The 12,737-nt window shown below is 45.2% G+C and overlaps 1 protein-coding gene across 1 annotated transcript in view; it reads left to right on the top strand.

Annotated features, from left to right (window-relative positions):
* The window catches only part of TLCD3A (TLC domain containing 3A), a 230,831-nt gene that overhangs the window by 102,412 nt on the left and 115,682 nt on the right, over positions 1 to 12,737 (top strand). The gene's annotated exons all lie outside the window — the stretch shown is intronic.

Here is a 12,737-nt window from a genome sequence, read left to right on the forward strand (position 1 = left end):
GTTTCAATTGCAAGACCTGCAATCTAGCGCGGGTCACCTCTTTTTGCAGCTCTAGTTCCAAATTTGCAATCTCCACTTCTACACGTACAACATCTTCCTCCTTCTGCTTCTTAACCCCAGCGATAAACGAAAGAGCTTGACCTCTAAGAACAGTCTTGAAAGCCTCCCAGAGCACTATCGAGGAAGGAACCGAACCCTCATTCTCCAGATAATAATTATCCAATGCCTTTATAAGCTCACTACGAGTCTTGGGATTTCGAAGATATCAAGGGTTGATAGGGGCTACCCTTCCCCCGCAGCCCGGCGCCAACTCAAAGTGCAGCCACACAGGGGAGTGATCAGAGATACCCCGAGCCATATGCCTGACCTCTGCAATATATGACGCCTGTGCGGCAGGCACCAAAACGTAATCAATCCTGGAGAGACTACCATGGGCACCCGAATGAAACGTATACTGCTGCTGAGTAGAGTGAAGCAGTCTCCAACAGTCTACCAGGCCCATCGAGTCAATGAAGTCAGGCAGCCAGCCACAAGCACCCCCGAGATCCCTAGGTGGGTGTTTATCCAATACACTGGAAACCACAGCATTGAAATCGCCTCCAAGAACCAAAAACCCCCCTGGGAGATCAAGTAGCTCCCGTCCCAGGGCAGCGAAGGTCGTGGATTGCAAGCCAGGAGGAACATAAATGGACACAAGGGAGAGTATACAGCCTTCCCACCTTCCCGACACAGCCACATAGCGTCCCCTTTCATCTAGGACAGTAGAATCTACCTCAAAAGGGAGCGAGTTCTTAATGAGGATTCCAACCCCCCGGGACCCAGAGGAGAACCCAGCATGTGCCACAAGACGATATCCTTTCCTATTCATAGCAGGACATGTGTTTCCGATCAAGTGGGTCTCCTGAAGTAGAACAACATCAGGAGAATGTCGTTTTAGAAGTTGCAATACCACCCCTCATTTAATCTTGTCCCCCAACCCATTAACATTCCAGCTCATCAGCCTCAACCCCCTACCCCCCATCATGGAAGAGGAAGAGGACCCAACCCCCGCATAAGTCCAGCACATCAATGAAAATGTCTTGCAATATAGCGCCTTGCGGAAACAATGAACTGAAAACAAACATCCCCCCACAACCCCCAAACAGCCCGTTACAATACCCCCCACCCTGCACCCCTGCTTCTGACTATGGAGCCACCCCAACTTGCTGTGTGGCTGTCGCCCCCACATCTAAACTAAGCAACAAAAAGTAAAACAGAGGAGGAGAGAGACCCTCCGACAGTCCCGCAACCCCCCATTTTGTCGGCAATTAACTGTACATCAACATTAGAACCATCCCAATGATAAACACCCCATTGTCCCCAGAAACCAGACGTCCGGCGCTCATCCCTGTTCCACAGGTCCTCCTTCCGCACCGCCAGATTGTTCCTCCGGTTCACGATGGGCCGGCAGAGTGTCCAACCAATCGGCCACCACCTCAGGCTTGTCGAAGAAGTATGCCCTGTCGTCGTACTCGACCCTCAGCTTGGCCGGGAAAAGCATGGCGTATTTGAGATCCAGTTCAAGAAGTCTCCTCTTCACCCCCAGAAAACTGAGTCTCTGTTTCTAGACCGCCTGTGTGAAGTCCGGGTAGAAACTGATCGATGAGTTCTCGAACTTCAAGGGCACTCCCGTTCGTGAGGCCTGGAGGATAGCGTCCCTGTCTCGGAAGTTGAAAATTCGTGCTATTATAGGCCACGGTGGGGCACCAACGTTCGGTCTGCCGCCAGGTATCCTGTGCGCTCGTTCCACTGTAAAGAACTTACTCAGCCCCTTAGGCGCTAGCTGGTTGATGATAAGGCCCTCAACAAAGAGGTCAGCCTCTTGATCTTCCACCTTTTCCGTAACTCCAATTATACGGACATTATCCTGCCGGGCCCTCCCTTCAAAATCCTCCAGGCGACGGACTACACTGTTATTCACAGCCGTCAAGTTACGGACCTCAGTCTGCAGTTCGGTGACGTCCTCTGTTAGACTCGATGTCTTTATGTCCAACGATTTGACCTTTTCATTAGTCTTTGTAAGGTCCGTACGAATCAAATTTACATCGATAGCCACAGTATCTAATTTATGGGCTAGGTTCTCCATTGCTTCCCAAGGGAGGACCTGATACCATCAATGGCGGCCATCACGTCTTGTAGCGTTGGTTCAGGTACCGAAGCCGAGGAGTCTTTCGCGTCTCCGAGTGATCTACCCGGTCCACTGGGCGACCCCTTCACCTGGGCATATCGGTCCATGACGTTGGTTTGGGTATACCCACCCCGTCTGGTGCTTTTCGACTTCTGCTTGTCCCCCTCCGGTTTGCTCGCCATCACAGGAAACATTTGAGTTACTGTCCAACTCAGGGGCAGGAGGGGAAAAAAAAACCCGGAACGGGGGGGGGGGAACCTGTGTCCAGCCCAGCAGGCAACAGATTAACCTATCCGCTAGGGGATTCGACCAATGCGACTCCTCCAAACGAAGTCCAGAAGATAAAAGTCGAAAATGGCCCCTGGGGAATGCACTTGAATGAGCCAAAAGGCTGGCATATATTCTAGGCCAGTGTCCGACACCTCGTGTATTGTTCAGTACACTCAAGCACCAACAGGGGTACGAGCTTTCAGTTCAATGAGGCGTCTCTCGGTTCGGGCACCAAAGCAAGTTCCGAAAGTGAAAGTGAGGCCGGACAGCCCCATCCCGCGATCCCAGGCCGATGTTGTTCAATTACACCCCGGGCACCATGCCAACTCAAGTACCAGGCATCGAAGAGATGAAGGCCGCAAACTTCCAAGCACCACAACTCCGGCCTCCGGGGTCCGATACAAATTTCAGCTTTTATTTCCACGTGGTTCATCTACCAGAAGATGTCGACAGCAAGCAGGATAAATGACAGGATATATTCGGGAGGTTACGAGGGTCTCGGGAGCCCTGTGCTCACGCGGCCATCTTGGTTGCGCGCGTAGCTCCTCCCTAGTTAGGAAGAATTAAGGTACTTGTAAAGGACTTTAATTTTCAAAAGCCAGGAACTGATGCCTTTTAATACTTTTGAGACTTTTTATTTATAGATGTTGTAGTATACAGCCTTAACTTTTATAGAAACCACTTTTTTATTTTACAAATTATACCGTCTTGCAGGACTGTAAACGTTCTGTAGTTTAACCCAGTGTATCAGTCCCTAAAGGATGAAGAGCAGTGATGTCCCAGCTGAAATTTGAGCGTGAGCTTTAGATCCCTGTAGATGGCACAGATGCCATACAGGTGCCTATTTATATATGTTTTACAACTGCATTTATATAGTGCTTCAAATTCCTTAAGTAATTACACAATATTTCTTTTTCCACTTATGTAGTTCTGTACATTATGAGGGGTTAGCTCATAACTAAAAACTGTTACAAACTGCTTCTGATATTGGTGTTTTAATGGCATGCACTGGTTCTGAGTTCAATCCTTTCTACTTTGAAATCCTAAATCCTCTGGCATACTGCTGTGTTAGCCCTGTGATGGGACTTAATGTCTCGGTTTTGTTCCTTCAGGAGTTGTAACGTCCTTCCCAGCACAGGAGCATGTAACCGACCACACCACACACGGCTCTCTGGGTTGCACGTCATTCTTAAACATGCAACCATTAACTGAACACACTGCTTCACAAGCGTAATCAACCACACCCAGCCGCACTCACCAGATTATGTAATACGTGTAAGGAGTCTACTGTGGATCACTAGAGACATTATACAGCAGGAGTGTTCCAGAGGACTCTTGCTTTCCATTTGTGGGGTGAGGTGAGAACTGAGGACCGCAGCTTTTATCCCCCACTGCTGCTTTCACACCTATGTCACTCCACAAAAAAAGATACCAATAGGTGGAAGCAATGGTAAAGAACACCATATGTGGAAAAAAAAGCAAACCGTTCCGCTGCAAAGGTGCTTAGGAGGCGGGCAGAAGCCTTTGCAGTGTCTGACTTGGCCCGGCTAAGCTGGCAGCTCCAGCCAGGATGCCCCAGCCCAGCTACGGAAGCTGACAGGAGTGGTTAAAGCCAGCTGCGGCTGGCAACTTGGCAAAGTATTGGGGCACGTAAAATTGTTTTACAAACGACGGTATGCTTACGTCTGTATTGCAGAGGAGATCTGGGCACATTCTATTTAAAGGTTCATTCATTTCAAATAAAATGTGTCCTGGTCATCTCTGTAATACAAATGTAACATTGCAGCATCTTGAAAACACTGCTGTAAAGTAAATAAACATAATAATAAATGTATCCTTATCTTCAGTACCGTATTTTCCGGTGTATAAGACGACCGGGCGTATAAGACGACCCCCTACTTTGCTTGATAAAATTTAGTTTTCGTGCTATACTTGCCGTATAAGACTACCCCCACTTCCAGCGCAGTCCAACGCAGTCCTGCATAGTTGGCTCGTACTTTGTACGCTTTTGTAACCTGCACACTTATCACTTTTTTCTCCAGGAATTCCTGATTGCTACCTCATGTATTTTGGTTGCTCACTATTGTCACTTTTGATCCATGTAACTTAACGTTTGCTTTTGTAATTTGTTCATTTGTAATTGTTCCTCTTGTATCAATACTGTTCCTACTGTAAAGCGCTCTGACACCTTCGGGTAAAGTCCGCGCTATGTAAAAAACGCATGAAAACATACAGTCAAATTTGGCACCCGGCGTATAAGACGACCCCCGACTTTCCAGAACATTTTAAGGGGTTAAAAAGTCGTCTTATACGCCGGAAAATACGGTATATGTGATCCTCCCGCCTTGTGCTGCCTGGCAAAGATATTCATGCTGGTAAATTGCATCCCAGCCATTCCAAGCACTGCTGTCATGCCGATTTTAATACCAAACAGCATAAAAGAAATGCCAGGATTGGCTGGGTCTGGGAAGCACAACGCTCCATCGGAGACTGAAGGGGCTATGTCTCTGCTCTTTCAGCTTCCACGTAGTGTTTATTAAGGAAGCCTGAACTGCGCATGTCCGGCTGGTCATATGAAAAATGCCGGCCAATCTGACATGCACCGTTCAGTTAACACAGCCTCCCATTCAATTATCGCCAGGAGAGAGAGAACGCTCCTCGGCCCCACCCCCACCCTAAAGGAACAAATTTTACACTCAACACCAGAAACCAGGAGAATCCATCGATTAATTTATTTCCAGACTTAGAGAAATGTCTTTCAAATGCAAATCCGTGACAATGACAGACAAATTAATTGGAGATCAGCTCATCGTCCAGTGCAAAAAAAAAAAAAATCAGGAGCGTCTCTGGGCAGCAAAAACCCCTAACCTTAAGACTGCCATAGACTTAGCCAAAGTTGTAAAACAATCCGAAGGCTGCATGAAAGAGTTAGAGAAGAGAAATCTCAACCATGATGTCGATGAGATTTCTTTACAGGAGTCTCGAGACTTTGACCGTAGTGATGATGAACCAAGCGTCATTGCTGCTGTCAAGAATAGAGGAACATTTGTGAAGAAATCTTTCAACCACAAGTCATTTGGTGACCAAATGTGTAATGGGTGTGGCAGCAGCGCACACACCTCATACTCTAAATGTTGTTTTGCTTCCAAACAAGAATGTCTCAAATGTGGTTCCATGGGCCATTATGCCCTAGTATGTAGAAGCAAATTTCGGCCTACTATAGCCAGCATACAAGATGCTGTGAAGGACGATGATATCGATAGTGATAACATTTTTGTAATTGAGTCTAGTGATAGACCCAAGGCTATTTTTTTCTGTTGATGAATGTGATGTATCTCTTATGGTTGACACTGGGTTCAAAATTCACCATCATCCCTAAATGCCTCTTCCATGAGAAGTGGAGTAACAGAGTCATTAGACATCCTAGGTTACTTTGAAGCACACATTACCTTCTCTCACAGGGACATTCAGGGCAAAGTGTACGTAGCGGAACATGGCCCAGCTATCCTTGGGTGGGTACACCAATATGACTTGCGCATCATAGTCAACCCAAGGGCACCCATGCAAGTCATGGTCATTGAGTACGAAAGTTTAGACAGCGTTCTCAAAGAGGCAGATGCTGTTTTCAGGGAGGAAATTGGCCAGCTCAAGAGTAATGCCCATTGCATATTACTCAAAGACTCCATACCCGTCCAACACAAAGTCAGACGAGTTTCCATTGTAGTAAAGGAGGAGGTAAAAAGTCTCATTAAAAAAAAATGCTTACTGCGGGAGTCATTGAGCCAGTGGAGGCTTCTCCATGGATTTCTCCCTCATTGTTATTACTAAAAAGGCTGATGGCAAGTTGAGATTCTGTGTCGACTTGAGGTCTACGAACAAGTGTGTTGTAGCTGATACCTTTCCCCTCTCCAACATTACTGAACTAGTGACCAGCCTCAAAGGCGCCAAGTTCTTCTCCAAGTTCGACCTCAGGAGCACATACCATCAAATTAACTAGCACAAAGATTCCAAGTACCTCACTGCATTCATCATTCCAGAGGGCACATTCCAGTTCACACGTTTTCCCTTTGGTCTAAATTCAGCTGCCAGTGTTTTCCAACGCATGGTCCATGATAGTTTCAAAGGCGTAGATAACACTATTTATTTCAGGACAACATCCTAGTATATGGTCAATCCATTGAGGAACACAGCACCATCCTCAAGATTGTACTAGAAAGGCTGTCCAAAGCAGGGCTAACTCTTCGTAAAGACAAATGCAAATTTCTCGTAGACTATATCGAATACCTTGGTTATACAATCAGTGCCTCTGGTGTCAAACCTAATAAAAACCTGTGTAGTGCTATAGGGTAGCCCCACCCTCTGCTGACAAAGACCATCTTCGCTCATTTGTGGGCCTTATAGAGTATTACTAAAAATGTGTTTGGAATTTCTCTGACAACTGCATGTTTGCGATCTCTACTCAAAAAGGATGTGAGTTTTTTTGTTTGGAATGTGCAACACCAGGAATATTTTGACCTCATCAAAAAAAGAGATTTGTGATGCAAATGCTCTGTCTCCATTTGCTGTTGTCATATAGCTACTGTTTATCTTTATAATGTGTTAAGTTAGCATAGGCTGATTAAATGTTTAAACGCCATTTTTCCTTTTGCTGATTCTGCACACGACACTTAATTGTTGATTTAGCTTTCAACCTAGAAGTCCGTTGTGGTTTACGTGAGAATAATATGTTATTGCTCTGATATCGGCTTTGCTTAATAAACTATGTCTGTACAGAGAGTGCTGAAGCTTCAAGAATAACACGATACAGAATTGTTATGAGGTCTAATCTCCGCACCTTCATAGACATAACATAAGTGCAGCTTCTGCCAAATTTAGGCTTTAGGCGGGTTTTATATGGCTTTGCTTAGAACACAGACACACACTTGATGCGGTTCGCATGCAGAGAGAGCTGGTGGAAGCAGATGTGATCTCTTCATACTAGGATCTTGAGGTATGGGCCCGCCCTGCTAAAACCCAAAGAGACCTTCTTAGATATTAATATAATATGCTAGTTAGGGAGGGTGAGAAATAGGTGTGGTTAACGCTTATTCATTTCAGCATAATAGCATGCTGTCACCTTTTGTTTTCTATGGACTAGTAACTATGCTTATAACTTTGCTTCTGATAATGTTTCCTTGTATTATCTAAGATACTGCGTTTGAGAACTCGGCATTAGTAAATAAATATTTCAAGTGTGCACGTGTCCTCATTTACTCCACGTTCTGGTTTGAAATGATTGTATAACGAAAGAGTACTCATGTGTTCCACGTAACCTGAGGTATTGTAAGTTCATGTTCTGGTTTGTCTAAACATTGGGAGTTTGTTATGACCAATGAGACACTGTATCTAGCCTGGTAAGGGGTTTTGGGTACTGAGGTGAGTTTTGGGTCACCCTAATTCACCGAGGTTCCAAATCTCTATGCACAGTTCTGTGGGAGAACGGAAACCCTCCAACACTGTCCACTATAAATCCATCCTCACGGTGGATGAAAGGGCCACCGGGTTGGGGGCAATGTTATCACAGTGCAAAACTAGTTCCGAAAAGACAGTAGCTTTTGCCTCTAGTACTTTGACCAATGCAGAAAAGCATTATTCTGTTATCGAGAGAGAGGCACTTGCTGCATCATGGGCCGTGGAATACTTTTGGACTTACTTGTGGGGTACCGAATTTCTTCTTAGAACCGATCAAAAGCCCCTTATCAAAGTTCTTTTCCCTGGGGGTACTGGAAAAGGGTCCGCGAGACTCTCTAAATTAGCAGTGAAGCTCCAAGAATTTCAATATCAGGTGGAGTGCATACAAGGCTGGAGGAATGTTCAAGGGGACTGCCTTTCCCGGATGTCAGTCGATTGGCGATCTGTTACTGACCCTGGTACCTCTAAGCTTGATGAGGACATTGCAGTGGCTTACATAGATGATGCTGTCTTTGGGGGGGAAGGTGTGTTTGATGCTAATGATTGGGAGCGTGAGATGGCGAATGATCATACTTTACAATAGGTTGTCAAACTGTTAAAGTCCAGCACCAGAAGGGAAAGTAGCCTCCCGGTTGCAGTCTGCCCCTATACAAAAATTCTAGATGAATTGTCACAAGGCAGGGGTAGCATTTTAGTCAAAGGTGAGCAGTTCTTTCCCCCATTTGGCATTAGGAGGAAGCTCTTAACCTTAGCCCACGAAGGTCACCTCGGCCAAACCCTCACACAACGCCACCTCAGAAATCACTTCTGGTGGCCTGGCCTAGATGCTCAAGTCACAGATTGGGTAGAAAAGTGCCCTGTCTGCAATCTGCAAGGAAGGTGAGAAGAGGCTCAAGGTGGGTTGCAGGTCCAACAGCACACACATTGAGAACCCTGGTTTACCATGGCCCAGTATCTTTAGATTTCGTAGATTTAGTAGATTTCATTGGCCCCATGGGAGAGTTACACGAAAATGACAGGTTTGGTATTGTGGTGGTAGATGTTTTTTCAAAATGGTTTGTGGTTGAGTTTCCTAATGACATCACCACCGAGAGTACCATCAAGTTCTTGTGCAAATTGTTCAGGGACGAGGGCATTCCCTCCGTACTCATTACGGACAATGGTACTCAATTAGTATCAAAAGAGATGCAAACCTTTGAGAAGAGTTGTGGGGTCGCTCATCACTGCACCTCCCTTTATAATCCCCAAGGGAATGGTTTGTATGAGAGGGCCAATAAGGTGGTGAAAGGGATCATCCAGATGGCCTCCACCAATGGTTCGGTTGTGCTCTAGATGGTGAATGAAATGCTTTGGGCCTATCAGACCACCCCTCTTATTGATGGCGAAAAGTCCCCTTTTGAGTTGATGAAGGGCAGGGCCCCTGGCTCAAAACCTGTTCCTCCATGGATGAAACAGCTAGTCACTTTCCAAGGGGTTCAGTTTGCACCACAAAAACCTTTGAATACTTGTTGTCGTTATAATGTAGGTGACCAATTCAAGATAAAAAGTGGCAGAGTTGGGAGAGGCCTTTAAAAGTTTAAAGGACCCTTCACTGTCAAAAAAGTTCTTGATCATTGTGTCATTCTAAACAATGGTGAGTGTTGGCTCTCTATCAAAGAGGCAGCGTGCACCATGAGCAAAGTAACTTTGTGAGTTCACTGTGCAGTAGCGGCTATGTCCAGGCCCAGGATCCTGAGGATGTTTTCCTCCCTGGGGTGCCTGGTACGACTCTTAGAGGGGGGTGATTCTCTTATTCCTGTGGGTTCTAGCCGGAGCTCCACGCCAAGCCCAGTAGGCACCAGTTCTTCTCGCTCCCTCAGATGCCTCAGGCCACCTATGTACCTCAAGGACTTTGTTTGTTAGGTTTTTTTCTCTTTCTTCCTTTCACCTCTACCCTTTCTACTTTCACATTGATTTTGTTAATTTGCCTTTGGAAAGGGAGAAGATGTGTAGTAAATGTTCTTAGTTTTGTGTTTCTCAGAATGTACAGTCATGAGAATGTACCTACATTTCAATTCTATGTTTCCACTTGTATTAGCGTTCTGTTCCAAAGCAGTTACTTCTTGACTCCTGCTTGGAAGAGTCCGCTCTCGTCTCTTCTCCTGCACTTCTATAAAGATCTTCAAACCTGCTCACTGTGTCCGCCTAAGTCCATTTACCACACACCCCGGCTAAAGCCCTTTCAACCCAATGGGCATTGCGCGCCTGCTGTCTACCCGGATCAGTGGCATTGACTCTTACATCTTGTAATCCTCATTATCTTATGTAACATGTATTTCCTATAGACTGATTTACATACACATGAGTCATTGGCTCTGTATAATGTGTGTGTGATGTTAAGTGCTCTGGCACTCCACAGTGGTATTAGTAGCGCTATAAAACAAATGAAATGCAATTGATAGAGGGCCTATGGAGAGTTGATGGGCACTGGTGGAGCGTGGTACTTAGTGAATTTCATGGAGAAGGAGCTTTTTTGGGAGGAGAGGTGATGGCGTCAAATATTGTCGCACTGGACGCCACCAGCGCTAAAGCTGGGCCTGCCAAGAGACCATTGTGTGCTAGACATGTTTTACGCAACATCTCACAAATACATCATTGAAGATGGAGCAATGCTCAGAGATACTGAATTCTCGATTTCGCAACTTAGCCGTTGGACTACCACAGAAAATATAGTGCTGTTAAAAATGTAAGGTGTATGATGCTAGATCATAAATCTACCTGGGGAGAAAGTCGACATGGAAGCGATTTTAGGTATGCCTCCGTCTAAGTCTTTATTTAGCTGCGAGCGTACAAGACCGGCATATTTTGTGATTGTGCCGAAAAGTGCTCTGGCTTACAAAGCGAGGGCACTTTTGGTGAAACAGTCGATGCCTACTGAGCAATCTTATCAGCAGCCTCGTACACATTTGTAGAATGTGACAGGATACTGCAGATTTGAATAAAGAATGGTATCATAAATACACGCAGATGAAAACACGCTGGGAAGTGAGGCCAGGCTCTACCATGAGTAAATATTTTTGTAATATCTATTGTATTTGGACATGCTGTACCCTGAAGAATTTAAGCGAACATTGTACTTAAAATTCCAGTTGGGTAACCTCCCGACCAGGTATTTTCTAATACATATACATTTACTCTATGGTAGAGACGACCGCTGTGATTGTTGCTTTGGTGGTCTGGACAGTCTAACCCATTATATTCTGTTTTGCACATAATATGTAGCCACACGGCAGAGGTGGCTCCTCCCCCTTTATAAATACTATGGGGTTAGATGTGTTAAACCAGCAATGGCGCTATGTATTAAACCAGATAATATGGACGTGGTCACCTCTGTAGCATCATATTTATGGGTTGCGTGGCCTTGCCTTAGAGAGCTGCCTTATACTCAAGATACATGTTTAAGTAGATAAGCTCCGTGATCCTGCTTGTCTCTCATAATGTAACATTTTGCATAAATTTCAATGATCTCTCTGCGGCTTTTGACATGGTAGATCACGGTCTGCTGCTGAAACGCCTGCGAGAAATCAGTGTCACTGGTGGTGCCTGGGATCCATTGAAATCATGTTTGACGAACAGAGAACAGTACGTCAGGCTGAATGATTTCACCTCTCATCCTTTCTTTTTCCCATACGGGGTTCCTCCAGGGTCTTCTCTCAGCCCAGGATGAGTGGACATTGCCTCAAACTGAACGTAGGGAAAAAGGAAGTGATGCTGTGTGGAGAACAAACTTCCTTCTGGTCTCCGTCATGCTTGCTAGCAGAGATGACTCCTGTCAACAATACCCGGAATCTGGGAATCTTGATTGACAAGAAGCTATGCTGTTCTAATCACGTCAGTGCCCTAGCTTCCTCCGTTTTTTCACCTCGAAAATTCTAAAATAGATTCTTCCGTTCATTCTAGTCCATCTTCAAAAAACTCCTATAGCTACTCTTATAATGACCAACTTGGACTATTGTAATGGTCTTCTACTTACTGAACATCAATACATTCGTAACTGATTACACATCTTACCAAACCCTTCGGAAAGACTGCTCCTAAAAATTCCTAGACATCACTGCAGCCTCAGACATTAGGAACCTTCATTGGCTCCCTATCAGACAGCTCATCTCTTTCAAGGCTCTCTGCATTGCTTACAAGGCATTGCAGGGCTTGGGGCCGGACGCATTGCTTACAAGGCATTGCAGGGCTTGGGGCCGGACTTTTTCCATTAGAACTTCAAATGGTACACCCCAAGACAAACCCTACGTTCCCCCACAGCCGAGCATCTTGTTGTCATTCCCAAATTTAAAAGCTCCACCTGGGGAGGCAGGAGCTTATTTTTGGGAACAAGTTGCCTGGAACACCCTGCCACTCCACATTAAAAGCACACCTAATCTTATTACCTTTAGGAAGCTCTTGCAAACCTTTTTTTTAATACCTGCTAATGCCCGTAGTTCTTACCGCACGCCTCTTCTCCTGTATCAAAGCTAGCATAATGACATCCTAGGGAATTCGATCGCTTTAGAAATATTTTAACATAACATAAATTGCACAATTATGTCCCATTTTTTATGCACTGCACTTTTTCTCCCCAGGTGGGTTGGCTGATTGTTTACACCTGGAAAGGAAATAACTGCCAAATGTTCTTATGCTTTTTTTAACTGACCGTGACGCATACGTTTTTCTCTCATTTAGGTTGTTGCCTCTGATGGTAATGTGCACTTTTTGGTTCACTGCTGCACTTGTACTTCATTGTACCCGAAGAATTTATATATTTTTTTTAGGTTTTATGCCTTTGATGGAAATGCGCATCTCATTGTATTTGTATTTT

The sequence above is a fragment of the Lissotriton helveticus genome, chromosome 3_1 (assembly GCF_964261635.1).
Source record: "Lissotriton helveticus chromosome 3_1, aLisHel1.1, whole genome shotgun sequence".
Taxonomy (NCBI): domain Eukaryota; kingdom Metazoa; phylum Chordata; class Amphibia; order Caudata; family Salamandridae; genus Lissotriton; species Lissotriton helveticus.